The sequence below is a fragment of the Pleurodeles waltl genome, chromosome 9 (assembly GCF_031143425.1).
Source record: "Pleurodeles waltl isolate 20211129_DDA chromosome 9, aPleWal1.hap1.20221129, whole genome shotgun sequence".
Taxonomy (NCBI): Eukaryota; Metazoa; Chordata; class Amphibia; order Caudata; family Salamandridae; genus Pleurodeles; species Pleurodeles waltl.
The window spans coordinates 289,580,040-289,597,755 of NC_090448.1; the positions used below are offsets into that span (position 1 = coordinate 289,580,040).

The following is a 17,716-nucleotide window of genomic DNA, read 5'->3' on the forward strand; positions in this document are numbered from 1 at the left end:
ACTTTTGCAACCCAGGACCTGTGCAGCATCTATCCGTCTAACTGGCCGCAGTGTGTGTAGAAAATGATACCACATATTTCCAGGGGCGGCTCCTCCATGGGGGTGTAAGAGCGTTACACCCCCCCCCCCCCCACCAGCAGCGACAGATGCAAAACTTTTACCAAACAACGCTAATAAACTGTGTTTATTAGCGTTGTTTGGTAAAAGGGGCGGGGCATTTGGGGGTGATGAGTAGTGAGGGGGAGTGCTCAGCACTCTCCCCCAAAGCGCATGTGTGTCTGGCTGGCCATCTCGGGCCAGCCAAACACACATGCGCTGTAGGCTCCCTCCAGCCCAGCAACATGTTGCGGGGCTGAAGAGAGCTTGCACAGGCTCCCAGTCTGGTACTTTGAGCAGAGTAAGGATTGGCCACAGGGCAGGCTGCGAGCCTGTGCCTGCAGTCGATGAGGGACAGAGGAGCGCCGCACAGCAGAGGAGGTAAGTTTTTTTTTTTTTACATTTTATTTGAATTACCCCCCTACACCCGCTCCCCCATTCGCCGCCCTGCCTCTTCACCTAGCAGCGAGGTGCTCCTGCATATTTCGTGAAGCTTGCAACGTGCAGTGTAGGACAATAAGGTACTTTGCTTGGGGTCAGTGGTGGCACAAAGACCAGGGAGCTCTCTTGGCTTTCCCATCAATGCATAGTGTTGTCCACTTTGTTGTCAGTGTTTCCAAGTTACGTTTCATGAGTGAAATCATGCAATAATGCAAATAATTAATCCTCTGAGAGCGGGAGTGGGTGACATTCTTTATGTACTCTACCTCACAATGTGCAACAAATCACCTTTTGACCTTGGTAATCACCTGCTGAAAATCACAAATACAACTAGGTGAGTTACAAAATAAAAATACTCATGTTTGTTTTTTGAAGGTAATGTTATCTTTTTGAAGGCTCTTAGGTAATTAATGGAATGTCCAAAGTCAATGACAGCAGCCTTCGAAGAACATTGCGCTTCTGAAGAGCTGCAAGATACTGCTATATAAGGTATATGAGATATATATTTGCTATACACATTTTACTCCTCACATTATAGCAGGACATTTTGAGCACTATTGTCACCTTATATTTTTTGACAAGGTGTTGAAGGTTGGTGCCAGGGGTAGCAACTTCTGTCACTGGCTTTCCATTTTGTGTTGCTGGCCAGACCCAGTTTCACAAATTTGTATCTCGATGGACCAAGGGTGCGTTTGAGTGGGCCAATGTGTGCCCAATTTTCGAAAGTTGTGGAGGTAGTCTACAACCTGGGCTCTGGTGCCACTGCACCTGCTGCATCATCGTCAGGCAAACCCCTGTCTCCTCTTCCCCAACACACACCTTCCCACTACAGTTTGCCTCAGACAGGAGCTAAGGTCAGCACCGTGTTGTTTATCTTTTTACGGGCATGCCCAGAGTTTTGTCTCAGACAGTAGAAAAATAGGGAAAAGCATCTAAAGGTGGTATTTTTCTCCCTATCAGAATGCAAATAAAACAGCTATTGCACTATAAAATGTATTTAAAAAAAATCACATTTGTCGACATGGAGGAAGCACTTAACAGGTGCTTTCCCTGTGGCCTTTTTATCTATTACTGGAAGGGCCAAAGGTCATATCTGGGTGGACCTGGCCCACCCGCTAGAACCGGGCCTGCAGCTGTCACTGCATATTTTTCCTCAATCACTGGGTCCTGTTTAATTTGTGTGGTTGCCATGCCGTGCCCTTACCTTAATGTGGTGGAACTAGGGGTGGGTCAAGGGGGGAGTCCAGTGATGTCTCGGGATCAAGGGCTACGTAATGTCATCTGGATCAAAGAGTGTGTGTGATGTAATTTTCTTTTCCTCTGACACTTTAGTGAACCGATGTCCCAAGTTTATGTTTTGAGTAGTTCACCTTACTCTAGGAAGTAGAGCATAATTGTTGAGCAAGTGGATGCACAGAGAACTGTTTCTGGACTTTCTCCCATAAATATTTTTAGGGGCATGTCAGCACTTTAGACTTGATATGAGCAGTACCTTTAGCCACTGTAAAGCTGAGAATGAGTTAGAGACTCAGGCCCTCATTATGACTTCGGCGGTCCTTTCCTAAGACCGCCACAGGCACCAGAAGACCGCCAGTGCTGGTGGTGTTCTGACCATCATATTATTAGTACTGAAGGATTTCCGCTACAATTTGGGCAGAAATCCTCCAGTAGTTGTGCTGGCGGTCGGAGGTGCAGAGGCGTTTCCACCACAGGCCCCACTCCACCAAAAGGACTCCACCAGCCATATTACGACCTGTAATACGACCTGGTGGTTTCCTGGCTGTGGGAGCACCGGGTCCCGCCCCCTCAGGAAGGAGCACCTCATCGGACGAGGTAAGTGTCCTCCGCAAGGGGAGGTGGGTGGGGTGTATGAATAGATGTGTGTGAGTGTGTGTATGTGTGTCATGAATGGGGGAAAGAAGGGTGAGTGTGTGTCTGTGTATAAATATGGTAATGGCGATACGTGGGTTGGTAAATGATAATGCTGGGTCGGGGTGCGTGTGTGCATGCATGTAGATGGGGTAGGGGTTGTGTGTGTATGTATGTTGAGGAAATGAGGGGGTGGTGGGATGGAGTGTGTATGCGTGGCAATGGGGGTTAGTGCATGTGCGACTGGGGGTTTTGTGTGTGTGTGCGTGTATGGTTGTATGGATTTGGGGGGGTGTTGCGTGTGTGTGCACGTGAGTGTAAGGGTGTTGTGAGTGTGAGTGGGTGAGTGTCAAGGTGTGCATGGCTGTGGGTGCATGTGCATGCGTGTATGCAGGGGGTGGGGGCTAAGTACGGGGATCGGGGTGGGGAGTAAGTACGTGTATGCAGGGGTAGGGGGTCAATACTGGGAGCAGGGGGTTGCTGGGGGTTTGGGAAGGTGGGGATGGGAATGTTGTAAGGGAAGGGAGTGGAGGGTTCTTGGATAGATGGGGCGGGGGGAGTTGCAAATTCCTGTCACTGGTAGCCTTTCCACCAGGGATTTTGTGGCGGTGCTACCGCCAGGATATCCCTGCGGAAAGGGGACTCGTGATACCACCGGCATTATTGGGTGGACCACCGGGTCGGAGATGCTTATCTCCGGCCCGCCGGTCCAATCGCCCTGGTAGTAAGCACAGGAAAGTGGCAGGTTGGCACAGGCCAAACCGCCACACTCGTAATTTGGCGGTCCACACCGCCGGCCTGTATGCAGAGGGACCGCCACTGTGAGACTGGCGGTCTGAAGACTGCCAGACTTATAATGAGGGCCTCAATTTATTTTCTAGAAGCATTGAATCAAGCGCACCACAGCATTCTGTTTATTTTTTATTTTTACAATTTATAAATGGGTTTGGCAATGTACCAAGTGCTAGAGCCCTCTCGTCGTTGGAAATGAAAATCAAAGGATGGCGATGCAGCGTGAGCAGGAATAATGTCGAAACTGTATTGGTTTGCGGTGAGAGGGACAGTCAGGGTGAAAAAGTTTCTCCAAAATTCCCTGCAGTTTTTGACAGGGTGACCAGAGCTTAACACAACCTAGTAATGGCCTGGACGTCATTTAGGGGTTGCCAGGGGTCTCAGCTGCAACCACAGGCTTGCCCTTTGTAACCCCTGGCACTGCCTTTGCGATCCCTGGCCTCAGAGGTGGCAAATTCAGTCCCAGAAACACAGTGGCAGCTCATCCTTATGAAAGTCAGTTGCAGCTCCACTTTCTTTGTATTCTGTCAATTCTTGATGGCATTAATAGAGTAAATTTAGCTGCAATATGCCCTTCCATGGCAGTTGAGGTAAGTAAAAAATGCTTTTAAAAGGATGTTGTTTGTGTGTGTGTGTGGGTGAGACTGTGTTTATGTGAGAGATAGCGTGTGTAACTGTGCATGTGTAAGTCAAAGGGCATGTGATGTCACTTCCGCTACCCCTGGCATATCGCTGAATCGACGTCCATGAATTATGGTAGGCACGACGGGAGTTTAGACAGAACACTTCTAAATAGTAGAAAAGGAGTTTTAGTTTAAGGCTGATGTAGTTGGAACCAACATCCAACATTCATCCTAATCAGACAGTTATTGACTTTTGTGTATCGATCGTGCGACCAGAGCAATGAAGGCACAGTTGTGTTTCAGCGCATGAGATTGAAAGGGCACTCACACGCTACAAATGCAATGAAGAAGGGAACAAGGAACTACGTTAAAGAGAATGAGGGATAGAGAGGAACGCCACAAGGGCCTGGAACGGACGGGGAAAATGGGCCCCTGTGCAGGTGTCACCTTCTGCTCTGACCATCTTTATTTTCATTCCTTGATACCTTGCCAACAGTCAGTCGTCATACATGGAAAGCACTACACACCTAACTGCCTGCAAAGCTCTACTTCAGGTTGCAGTAAAGGGCTGCTAAAGTTAGACTGAGAGGTCTGAATCCTGAGAGTGTACGTTCACAAATTCACTAAAATGTATTCACAGATTGAAGGGATTTTTAGGGCAACTATCTGTCTAGCGCGGCACACTGACGCCACAAATGATTTGAAATGGCCTGAGGAAGATCTTTGGTTCACACTGGCTGAGGGAAACACGAGTCTGCTGAATGCACACGTGCTCACACATACCGAATCAACAACAAAACCTTATTTGAAGTAACCTGTAAACCATAAAAGAGAAAATTCCAACAGCAATACATTTCGATTATTTTACAATAGTATTTACCGTCTAAGCAACCAGTGAATAGTGCCATATTGTCTTTATTTCAAATGTAACTCAGATCAATCTTATAATACCTAGAAAGCAGTAAAAAACAAAAGGACCGTCTGCTCTCCTCATCCAAACAGTCCCTGTTGTACTCTCTTTGGGCTTTTAACCACGCCCATGTCACGTCTGTCACTTTCATTGGTTCGTGGGCTTGCCTTTTAAAATCCGCTTGATTTCGTTAGTGGAAGGCATGCATACATCATGCCTTTTCCTGTGTTTAGCCCTCCTCGAGTGCACATTCCAACTACTGAAAACATACGAGGCTCCATATTTTCAGCATGATTTCTGGACTACTTTATCTTTTTATTTTCCACGCAGCTCGATCTCGCTGCGTTTTACATTGCACGATCACGCTCGTTTCTTGGTTTTCAATTTCAGTGCAGTCGCGCTGCGTTTTACATAGCGCAATCACACCCGTTTTTTTTCCTTTCAATTTGTGTGGCAAGAAAAGTCCGGTTCACAGCACTAATAGCTCTAACTTGAGAAAATGCGAGACCTGTTGCATTGCAAATGCTTGTTCTTTTAGTCTAGAGTGCGCTATTGCTCCCGCATTCAACTGACAGTGCTAAAGGAAGCCAATACAACTTTGATGCAGTCCTCTCCTGCCACCCCTTGCGGTGAGTGTCTATCCTGAATATCGAATCAGAATATTGAGACATGCAAATGTCGAGGATAAAATATTAAATCCGAAATATCGAAAGATAAATAAGTGTAGATTTTCTATACTTAACACCACATAAGTGTAGCTAAGTTTTTTTGACTTGCCTATATCTTAGGTACTACCTGACGAACGTTCCCGAAATTTTCCAAAAATAGTGCCCCAGTGATGCTTGTGCGCACTGAAAGTTTCAGGGTGATCCATCAAGCAGGGGGGCGAGAAAAAGAGGGGGTCAAAAAGTTGCATTTAACATGTTAATTCCCATAGGACCTTTGCACAAGGCTACAGCCTGAACCACTGCGCCGAATTACACCATATTTAGCAGAAAGCTAGCTTTAAGTATGCAGATTACGCTTTAGTTTATTTGGTGTAAATCTGTCCAGTATCTCTGGAGATATTAAAGAGAAAATTAATTTGTATATCTCTGGCCACAACTACGTGAAGATTAAGAACCATATTTTTACTTGTTTAGCTCCGCATTTGTGCTGCTTTTTAACGCAAAAATGGCGCAAACTTACAAAATACAATTGTATTTTGTAAGTTTGCGCCGTTTTTACGTCAAAAAATGACGCAAATGCTGCGCTAAAAAAGTATAAATATGGGCCCAAGAGTTTGCGCACGGCAAATGCACAGCTCTGATTGGCTGCCGAAACTTCAAACCAGGAAGTGCTGGCAGCCATCTTGGGACTCGGCTTCAGGCAAGTCCCAGAAAAAAAAGCAAAAGAAAAGGGGCCAGGGTAGAGTCACCCTGACACCTTTGCTCTGATGCTGTGGTCTCAGAGGGACCCCCTCCAGAGATAAAAAGCTTTTTTTTTAAAGATTTTGCGGTGATCTGCGGCAGATATGCTGATCTGGCAAACATTTTTTTAAAAAGTGTGAGCTCCAAGCTCTGAAGCCCCTAGGTGGGCCAAGTCCCGTGGGCACTTAATATTTGAATGCAGGGGTGGCACCTGGCCCACTCGCAGCCCCGTGACCTTCACCCTGGGACAGAATGTGAAAGTAATGCGAGAGGCGTCTGCCCCCCTGCAACCCTGGGGACTGCCACCTCCCCAGGACACGAACACTAAAGTAATGCGGGGGGCCACCCTCCCCACAGCACCAGCGACCACCACTTCCCCAGGGCACAAATGCTAAAGTAATGCAGGGGCTGCCCGCCCCCCACCGGAGACCTGGGGACCGCCACCTTCCCAGGGCACAAACAATAAAGTAATTTGGAGTGATGCCTGCCCCCCCTACACAGCCCCATGGACCACCACCTCCCAGGGGGCACAAACACTAAAGTAATGCAGGGAGGCCACCTGCCCCCCCTCAGCCCTGGGCACCACAACCTCCCCTGGGCATTTCTGTAATTATGTGTGGGGGGAGCGTAGCAAACAAGCAAGCCCTGGGGACCACCACCTCCCCTGGGAAAACATTAAAAAAAGAAAAGGGGTTCCATTTTGGACCCCCTGCAGCCCTGGGGAACACCACCTCCCTGGGGCTATTTATGGTGAAGGGGGCCCTCGAGGAGTCACTGATGGCCCATTGGGGTCACCACCCCCCAGAGCCGGCTCCTGCTATATCCCAGGGTGCCCATCCCCCGGACATAGATGTTTGTTGTGACTTGGCTGCAGCTTTACAGCTGCCCGCCAAGTCACACCAAACACTCTGCTCGCAGCGAGGGAAAGCTGACAAACAGCTCTCCCTCGCTGCAAGGAGAGATTTCCTCTATCTCCCAGACCGCAGAGATATATATATATCTTCATGATACATAAATGTGGAATTAGGAATAGTAAATCTATAGTTTCCTATGTGCACTCACCTTTCAATATTTTGTCCCTCAACAATCCACTTACATTTCAATATCTTGTCCCTCAATATTCTGTCCAGGATATTCTTGTATGTCGAAATCCTTGAACTCGATATCCAGTAGTACAATCCCTCTTTTGACTTCAACTTTCTCGACCAATCTCAAAGCCTGCACTGTTGAAAATGTACATTGCGTGCATTCTGTGATGTAAGTGAGTCAATCCATCAAACACTTTCCTTGGTAAAAAAAACACTTCATTCTGATGACTAAACTTTACTGGCCATTAAAAATAAGAAAATATGTTCAGAGGGGGTTCGGTCTGCTCAGTGAGATGAAACTCAGTGCACAGATCTACCCAGAGGCACAATAAAGTTGGGCCTGACAGCGTTGACCTCTATGCACCCTGTTCTATGTAACTTTTTGTCCACAGGATTAATGGCGATAAAGTGAGCTGGAAAATAAATGATGAATTGCTTGATTTTAGGCACAGTCTCTTGCCGCTGATCCCTGACTGTCCTCGTTAGGTAGAAAAAACAACTAGAAGGGATTGAGCACCAGTCTGGATTCCATATGGTCCTGAGACAAGGAGCTAACAAACTTTTTGCTTAATTTAGCCAGCAGAACTAGCTTTGTACTAAGTAGGGCCAATAAAATGGTGCGACAAAGGAGACATAAATGGCAGGATTAACAAAATTATGTGGCAAGAAAATGGAAATTATGTACCAATTAAAACTGTCTGGACAAAGTGGCAGCCCATTAATGCCAGTTTAGCACTTGAATACAGCAATCGCAACTGCAGTTTTTCATAACTTTTGCCAAGGTGCTGTTATTTAGCAGAATCACAAATTGATGTTTTTGTTAGTAACTTTCCATCACTTTATGCTAGAAAAATGTGTTGGTGCAATCTGCAAATTATGCAGCAGTTTATAGATTATGCTGTACCCGTGGCAAATCCATAATGGTACGGAAAATTTTACAGCAGCAGAATCACTTAATTCCAGTGGCCCTCTTAATATGCCTGAAAATGTATTTCAGATCCTAAAGTTGTTTTCCTAGCTCTCTGCTATTAGAACCCAATAACAAGCTGTGAACCAAGGGGGAGCCGATGACCGTGTGGAAGAAGGGCTCGCATCTGTTGCCTCTAATTATAAAAATTGAAATAGGCTCTGCAATTGAGGAGTTTGATTATACTGAGAAGATGTTTGATGGTTTCCAGTGAGGTAAGTGAGAAGTTGTAGTTTTAGTGTACATTTCAGTCCATCATTATTTGCTCAATATGCCACTTTACACTATATGCCACTTTAGACAGAAACCATCCATATGCCAATCAACTCTGATCTTGCCCCAGTAGAAACATTTGATCCTCAACTGCTACATCATGTCCCCTCCAGAAATGAACTGAAGAACACAAGTCCAGTTTTAGCCTACTTAGGCCTCATCAGTGAGGTATAGCTTGAGTGCTGTTACACAGTGAACATGGAACCCAAATTTGGACATACCTCTTGCGTCTATTGCAACCAATGGCTGGGTGATGGAAGGCATGCTTGAATTAAAGTCAGCTGCTGGCTATCCTATGAGGCTATATTTCAGCATTTCATATTTTTTCATCACTAAACTCCCAAAAATATACTAGGACATGAAAGACATATAAACAGCAACACATTCAGTGGCTGCATCCTGGTGGTCATCTTTTATCAACACATCCACAGTAGAGCTGCTTACACCTATAAAAAAAGATAAATCTGATTCACAAGATGATTTTTGTCTGGTGTCCATCTTTTAGCCTCTAGCAACCACTATTACTCCACATCATACACAAATTATGATTCTATTCTGACGGACGTGGATCTTTTTCCACACAGTGGAATGCTTGAACAGTTAGCTCTCTGTTAAAAAAGAGACAATGGAATGTGCTATAGTAGAGAATTGCCACCATATCACTTTCCTATCTTCTGTCTCTAAAGTCCTGGAGAAAATCATTGGAAAACAGATCTAAGACTATCTGGAGGAGCACCGCCTGCTGGACTCTGGTCTGCTAGCTTCCAGCAAGGCATTAATGGCAGTAGCACTTAGATGAGTTGAGGATCATCATGGAAGGATAGGACAGTGTGGGCACGATTCTGTTCAAGCTATCTGGTATGTTTGACTCAGGGGATCACGCCCGATTCAAAACAAGGCTCAAGGAGATAGGAATCACAGAATCCCTGGCTATAGGATTGTCCTTGTATCTGAAGGATCACTTGCAATCTTTATACCTCCCACCATTCCAGTCATGCTGCTATGCATTACAGTGTGGTGTCCCACAAGGCGTGTTACTGCACCCCACGCTGGACAATGTTTACATCAAACCTTTTGCCAGGTTCTTCTGATCTTATGGTTGCTATGCCCTGACATACATTGATGACTCCCAGCTGATTGTGCTCCTTGACCAGTAAGATGTGACTTCTCCCTCTCATCTGTCATTCAGTTGTAAAGACTCATATTATCTGCTTCCCTGAACTGGATAAATTAATAGTTTCCTTAATAGTATGAAATTAGTTACGCTTTTAACCCAATCACTTCCAACCATTACATGCTCTGAGTAGGTGACAAAGGCTGAACACAAAATATGGAAAAAGTATGCCTGCAAATTAGGATTCACATTTATTTATTTTGGATGGAAAAGGTAGACAAATATTTCCATAATTCGTCAGTTTCAATAAATGCAGTTGCTCAAGTTACAGTTAGTAGAAAAACAATCTGCACATTAAAAAATTGACTCACACTTTCCTAAGATGTATTTTTCAAGGGAGCGAATGCTTTTTTTATAGTCATATATTAATGCCTTTCTAACACTGAGAGACAATGAATACGTAGGTTACATCCAGTATATTAATAACATTATTTATTAGCAAACCTAAAATGCATCTATACGATGACAGCTGCCAGTTTATGGTTGATGCTTTTTGGCTAATTGTGGCTCTTCAGTCTTTCTTCGGGAGGAGTTGCAAGTCCTAAATTATTAATAGAAGCTCCCAGCGTAGTATCTTTACTTGGTTTTCCTTTAAGATCCAGTAAATAAACTTGCCAACCTGAAGATTGTACATTGACTTGTTTCCTTCACTATTAATTTTCGCTGCATTTAGAGAGTCCTTATTGATCTCTGTTTGTTAGTTCTTCATTTATATTATTATTCTTATCCCCTTTATATTTATCGTAATAATTTTCTTTTTAAATTATTGCACCACCATTTATTTAATTGTAGCGAGTTTAAATGCCTTTTGTTTTTGGCCACTTTTTGCATGTAAACCCCTCATCGGTACATAATGGTAATATATCGCTCGATTGCTGCCGAGATAGGTGTGCGCTACATAAATACCAAATACATGCAAATACGTTGTCTCTTTATCTGTAGCACACTTTCATGTCTTGTGATGTCCTCTTCTTGATTTTAACTCTGAAGATAGGCAACACAACTAGGAGAAGATAAATCCAAGAGGGATTCCCCCTCCTTTTGTTATGAAGCTATGAAACAAGAGCCAACATTACCCTAATGCATATATTAGAGATGCTGATAAGGCAAAAAGTGGCCAAAAGCATGATGAATTTAAACTTTGTATGATAAGATAAATTGTGGAGCAACAATTAAAAAAAATAACCTATTAATACTCAGATCACTGTGGGCACTCATCACATTTTGAGACAAAGAGGTGCAGGACATCAGCAAAAACAGCAGGGATTTGGAGATCCCTCCTGTAGTTCGAAAGGCAAATAGCATCACAATGCAGAAACATTAACAGATCGCGGACTGCTTTGGACCATGTCCAAGTGGCAGCTGTGTTAGGGTCATGCAATAGGTCGCCATTTTAGGAATATTCTATTGGAGGATTACAGTCAGGCCATACACTCCTTCGCTTATACTACCTTTAAAAAATGCTGACGTTTTTCCCTGATCATAAAATGGTCACCGCCCCGGACGCGGCCCCACCCTATGCACAGCTCTGGATGCGCCATCTACTGTATAAGCTGTGGACTGTTTGCCGCACTGGGGTGGTGTTACACGAAAGCTTTCTCACTAAGTGCTCAGGGATAATGTTCCCATCTGCTCCTCTCCATTAATTGATTTTACTCTGTCTACAAGCCGGATAAGTCCTCAGGAAGATGAGCAGTAGCTTGGGGGAGGGGAGAAGAAGGGTCGAGCAGAGAAACGGATGGAGAGTGGAGTAGAAGAGAGGGAAGGAGGTGGTGTGTCATTAGTGATGGTAAATGACGTCAATATTTATGTATGAGCTTGGTGGAGTCGAGGTTTGATGCTGGACGTTAGTGGAGAGACCTACAGTCCATTTTCTGTACTCCGTATATCGTCTGCCTTCCAAACAGCCTCTCCTGTGCAGGAGGTGTCATCTTGAATCACTGACCAGCCTCAGTGGCCGGAACCGAGCATCCAACTGGCACACATGCTGGCAGGAACTGCCAAGGTCTGGATGTCGCTCTGCTGATGGACACTCCCTAGACAGTGCTTCGACAATATTAACATCCTTCTCGTCAACTGAAAGAGGGACTACGTTCATGCTCCGTTCTTCTGGATTACATCACCTTCTCATTCGATCCTTTCATGATTTTATCCCCGGGGCAGCACATAAGGCTGGACTACTGAGGAGTAACCATCCACTAGGCTTTGGAGCAAGCTTGACTAGCATTACGACGTGTGAAAACCCTGGGCCTATGAAAAAACTAGCTGCGACCTGCGTGAGTCGGCTGTGTTACAGGTGGGGCTGAATGTTTCTCTATATATGTTTTATGTAAAGACAGTTTTGACAATGTTCTTTGCAGGGTTAGTATAAAAGGTATTGATTCAGGGAAAACAATAGGAACCATCAGAAAGGAATATGGCATACATGCATGTTGAGTGAGAGGAGATGTCATGCCCCATCAAGCTTATTATTGACATTAGTGTTAGAGACGTGCATGAATGAGTGTTCGTGCAATGTGTAGATTAATCAGAGCATTGGAGGAAGTATGGGATTCCAGTCTACAAGAGATTTGATTAACACAACACCATTCAGTCACTGTGATGTAGGCGCGTCTCCAGCTCTATGGTCGGCATAGCGGGCGTGTATGCAAGCTGCACACACTGTTTGTAACAAAATGAGCTTCCTGCTTGCCCTGTAGACCTCATAGTTACAAACACCCTACAAACAGAGGGAAGATTATGTCATCCTAGTATATAGGTGTAGAAGAAGCTAAAAGCAGCCTTGGAAATGTTGTCTTACCAGCCCTTAGTGTCTGGAGTAAATCTGACTGTCTCCAGGAAGATTTGGGAGGGAGAAATTATATACACATCTACAAGAAAATTGTATTCATCTTCTCAAGCTTTTTTTGCCACGATTACTGTGTGTCCTTCCCTCCATCCAACCACCTCTGCCCATCAGCATCCTGGTCCTCAGCCTACCAAGGTTACCCTCGGTAGAGCAAACAAATGTGCCCCCAAAATAATTTATAAAAGTATATGAAGTGAGGCATGGCTCTCTGCCCTGCAGGGTTTATTAAAAGCCTCCATTGTTTAGACTTATTATTCCCAATAATAAAACCCATAGGTACTGGGTCTCTGCCCTGTAGTAGAAACACTACTATTCATACCAACCGAGAAACGTTGCCTTGCTGAGTTTACCACTCGTAACAGGCATGTGCCCAGGGAAGGGTATCTTTTTCTTCCTTAGCAGTGGTAAATTGTCATGCAGTTAAAGAGTATGGCTTGTAAATTGATGCCACTTATCATGGCCTAGCAGAGAAGAATGACCTTTTTTTACCGGCGTATATTTCTAAGTCCAGGGCAGTAACAATATTGGGAAAAGCAGCGACCGCCTGTATTTTCGTTTCAGAATTATTATTAGAACAAAAACAAACAGAAAATTATCTTGACGATTTTATGCAACTAATTTTTTCACATACCAGATCTTGGCTGCTCCAGAACGTCGGCTACAGAGACCTGTCACGCAGTCAGATAAAATCAGTGTAAACATGCAACAGCTTTGTGTGCTCAATACCACGTTATAATCGCATTTCAGGCTACCTACCCCTGGCACAAGCAAGCACACAGCTCAACAAACATTGGCAAAGTCCTCTGGCACACCCAGAAACATAATACTGTCCCGAGATCTCGAGCAGGGGAAACTCATTTCACTTTTGCATTAATCAACACCAATCATTACTGAACCAGACTTTTAACATATCTCCATTCACACACCAAGTTAAAACTTCTATTTATCGCATGGCTGGAGGGAGTGGAACTACGTCAACGTGTGGGTTTCCATTCCAACTCAGGAACAGCATGTTTGTGGAGATTTAAACTTTGCACAATTGCCTTCATGTAAGGAAAAATACATGGGGCACAAAACAAAACACTCACGTCTAAATCAGACTACAGTTACGGAGGGACGTGTGGGCTACAATAACTGAAATGACGACACACATGCTGGAGTCTCAGTTCGCCCTGACACGCAATGCAGTATATTTTGTTCAGGCTGCAAACCCACTTTCTATTGTGGGAAAAATATAATGTTTTCATCAAGGACCAATTATTATTATAGACAGAAACGTTACAGTATGCACATGTGCAAAATGGTCTCCACGTAATGGAACTGTCATACTCATATTTGTTTTCATTTTTCCTCCGTCACCCATTCGTGAAAAGACTATTACCAACAAATCTCAATGTGTAACAAAACACACAAAAAAACACAGCAAATGGAGCAATGACGGGGTAATGGTGAAAATAAATAAATACTCTACAATTGGCATAAAAAGGAGCGGCAAGGCCATGTCATTGGCCTTTCTGCCTGCAAAAGCCCGAAATGTAATCCATTTATGAAGTACCAGACGCAATCCTCGTTTCCTTCTAGAATGACCGGTGCAGGCGCATGCTGTGTCCTTGAACAGTCACACAGGAGGCAGATTAATGGCGGTGGGGGGCGTAGGGGCTTCAAACTGTGGCAGATGGGAGGAGATAACATATCCATTGACAAGGCGCCCGCTTTCTGTGAGCCTTCTAGCATTCCAACCTTCTTCAGACACATATTATTAAGCACAGTGGTGTGCATCAAACCAGGAAGCCGTAACACTTGAATCCTCTAATAAAATTATAAATCCGTGTAAAGCCATTTCATGAATTCATGAATGAATTTAATCAGTGCAGCTTTGAGAACAGAACAACCTTAAGACGCATTCTGAGAAACAGAGTCGGTGAGCTGAGAATGGGTGATTGTATGTCTTACTCAATGGAGGATGTTTATTCCACGTCCAGATGTCCATAGCGCTTGTGTTCAGTGACTGGGGTTTTTGGATCCATGTCCAAGGATTTGGAGATGGCTGTGTTTTGGTGCAGTATTTTATTTGGTCGCTGAGGTGATAGTTTCTCTCAGGTTAATGCATTTGTGTAAGAGTTAGAGGGGTTTGAAGGTGGTTCAGTGTCTGTGAGCCACTAAAGGCTTAACAATTGTGGAGATAAAATCGTGTGGCTTCTTTCTGCCTGCCTTTTTGGACCCACTGTCTGGACCTCTTGGAGGTCCAAGGTGTGTTATCTCGGCAGACAAGGGAATAGGGATTTGATGTAGTTGAGGTGAACATGAATTAGAGCATTCACAACTAGTGGTGGATCCATAGAGAATTTATGATGAAGAGTGTTTGGAGTATTCAGAGGGATATGCTGACCAATGACCTTTACGTTGCATTGAGTGCCCTATTCCCTTACTTTGAACTTTTTGCTGAGGTTAATTTAAGGTCTGGGACCTATGATAGGTGGAGAAGTTTGGTAGGTGCGTCGCTTGAGAGAATGATGGTTGGTTCCAGGTTTTTGCACCGATTTGGGCTACTGTTTTTGCTAAAGTTAAAGTTGTGTGCTACCAGCTTGATAGTAGTAGTTTGACTGTACACTTCCGAAGAGTGGTGTTACATAGATGTTAATTATTTCTAGCTCTTTGCAAGGGAGTGAGCCAGGAAAGTCACATCTGCTGCACTGAAATTGTTGTGATGGGAATGTCCTTGCATGCTGTACAGTGTTGTTCCCTGCTTTAGTCCCAACTGTATGTTTCTGATATCCTGCATCGTGATATCCTGTGGTTTTTTTTTATTTTGGCCCTAGTGTCACACTACTCTATAATATGCACACATGCCTAGGCCTGTCCCTTGGCATGAGTAAGGTCCTGAACATGTCTGTGACCTGGACCAAGTGCACCCTTATTGACAGACAGTGGTCTACTGTACATGTCATAGGTTGAGCACATAGAATGCGGGTGTCACTGTACCATGTTATGTGAATCCATAATTATGACCAGGCCTTTTTATTTCTGTCACTGGACTGGTAGCCTACTGGACCATTTGTTTAAAGTTCTGCCTCCATGCACTTTCCCGACTCCTAGCTCTAGCATACCAAGTGTAAGTGGTGCATGTCTGTTGGTGTAACCTATGAGGTACATGCACGGTGTATGAAGGTGAACCAGAGTAATGGAGACCTGTAGGATTCATCTTGGATACCACTACATAGCAAGACCCCTTAGATGAAGCCCAGCCTTTTCTCTATTCCTGATCACTCCTTCCATTCGGCTGATAACAGACAGACGCAGAAAGCTGATTCCACTGTTGGTGGTGCACCAAGCTTCGGAAAACCAACTTGTGAGAAGCATTACTCCACATAAAAGGCTGTGTCAGGTGAGCAGCCTGGAGAGGACTATTGGAAAGGAAAAACCTCGAAACTAGTTTTGAAAGCTCAGAAAGTGGATACACATCTACTGTTACTGTAGAACACCACTAGCCCACTTGTTTCATTTCCAAGTTCTCTATGACCAAGGAACTGAGTGCTCTGCAGAGTGCTCAGAGGGCTGGTATGCAACCTGAGCTGGGGTCTATCTGACATCCAGCTCCTAGAGGTGGGGTGGCAATCTGTTCCCAGCTGGAAGAGTTGTAGACCTGTGCTGAAACACCTAGAATCCATCCTGACAATCACACATGAGATGTAGAAAACCTGGAGCTGGTGGGGCTTCCATAACAGGACTGTAGAGGGTAAGCATTGTGCTCTAGTATCAGTGTGTAACAGTTTCCACAACAGCGGTTCCTGGCAGGACCCAGCTTGACCTAAAGACCACCGAAGCCAAGCTGGGCTGTGAGCTGAGTCAGGGTAGCAAGTATGAAGTTGTGCTGCTATGAATGATCATTGCCCGTACTAAGGGGCAGTGGCAAAAACATGTGTGGCCTTGTTGCAGAGAGGAGATCTATTATTGTGTAGCTGTACTGCTAGTCATATATTGGTCTGCATGTGTCCCCGCTGCCAGTCTGAGATCGGCCTGTATGTGCCACATAGCCAGGAGAGGATCGGCCTATGGGGGGCTGTACCGATCCCAGAGCACCTAGCCATCTATTTTATGTGTTTTCCTGTCTTCTGCGCAGACTGGGGTTCATACGTGCGTGAACACTGCCTACGCTCATCAGAGATGTACAGACACAGCATCATTGATGAAATGTTTGTCAGGCAGGTGCCTACAGTCAATGATGAGACCCCAACACAGCTGCTGGTTCATGCAGTTTTTTTCCCCGTAGTGGAGCGAAGTGGGGCACACAGAGATAAACTTGGTCGACTGCCGGACCTACTGATCCACCAAGGGTGGGAAAAACTGAACAGCTGATTTGAGTAATATCTGAACAACTGGACTGTGAGAGTCTGAGCACTAGTTATGTCAGAGGTGATGATCTGATTCTGAGCTATAATCACGCCACAGCACCCCTAAAGCAATGGGAAAACCGCATAGACTAGGGGGAACTGCAGAGTTAGTGGATAGAGATGCAGCTCGACCTCAGCACCCAAGACACAAAATTGTACATTGCATATACTGTGTGTGTAGTATTCTGATCTAGTGTGCATTAAGGTATGTTTCTTTCCTGTAAATAAAGTACTGGTTTGCACAATATGTTGCTGTTATGACATTTTTAGTGCTGAGCTCGAGCATCCCCACGCTATCTCCCTGAGAAGCCTGTGAAGAATCACTATTAAACAGAGTCAGTTGTGAGGGAGTTGTACGACCCTGTAGGCCCTGCTTGTCCTGTGGCACCTGAAGCGGGATCTGACAGAAATATATAAAAGGACTTATTTAAAGTTGTGTGGGAATGGAAATCCAGAAGACGTGAATAACATGTGGAATTTTCTTCACCCTATAACATCTGGCAGAGAAAATTCCACTGATCCGAATTCTCTGAATCTAGCACTTTCCCCAGAAATCAAAGGATTTTGCTTTATTAACACACTCTCAATAAGACCCAAAAGCATTTAAAGAGGAATCCCGAGCAAAAAAGACTTGTTGTTTTAAGGGTGTCTCTTTGAATTCACAAACACCACGTTCCTACTTATTTTTGTCTCGTCTACGAAACATACATTTATCTCTTAAATGAGCCTGCTGAAAGCTGACGTGTTATCCAGCTAGCAATTATTGGCGTTGAGGAAGGGCTCACTGAGATGTGTGTCATATAAAACGAATGTTTCTATCTGCGCGTTCCTATTA

At 44.6% G+C, this 17,716-nt stretch overlaps 1 protein-coding gene across 4 annotated transcripts in view; it reads left to right on the top strand.

The window, feature by feature from the left end:
* The window catches only part of PCBP4 (poly(rC) binding protein 4), a 135,554-nt gene that overhangs the window by 20,415 nt on the left and 97,423 nt on the right, over window positions 1-17,716 (top strand). Inside the window, exon 1 of one of the 4 annotated variants that reach the window (XM_069206748.1) lies at window positions 11,165-11,938. The exons of 2 other annotated variants lie outside the window; for them this stretch is intronic. The gene's annotated coding sequence lies outside the window, so the exon portion shown is untranslated. Of the gene's footprint in view, window positions 1-11,164; window positions 11,939-17,716 lie in introns of those variants that run through there. One more of the 4 variants, XM_069206746.1, reaches the window with a different exon arrangement.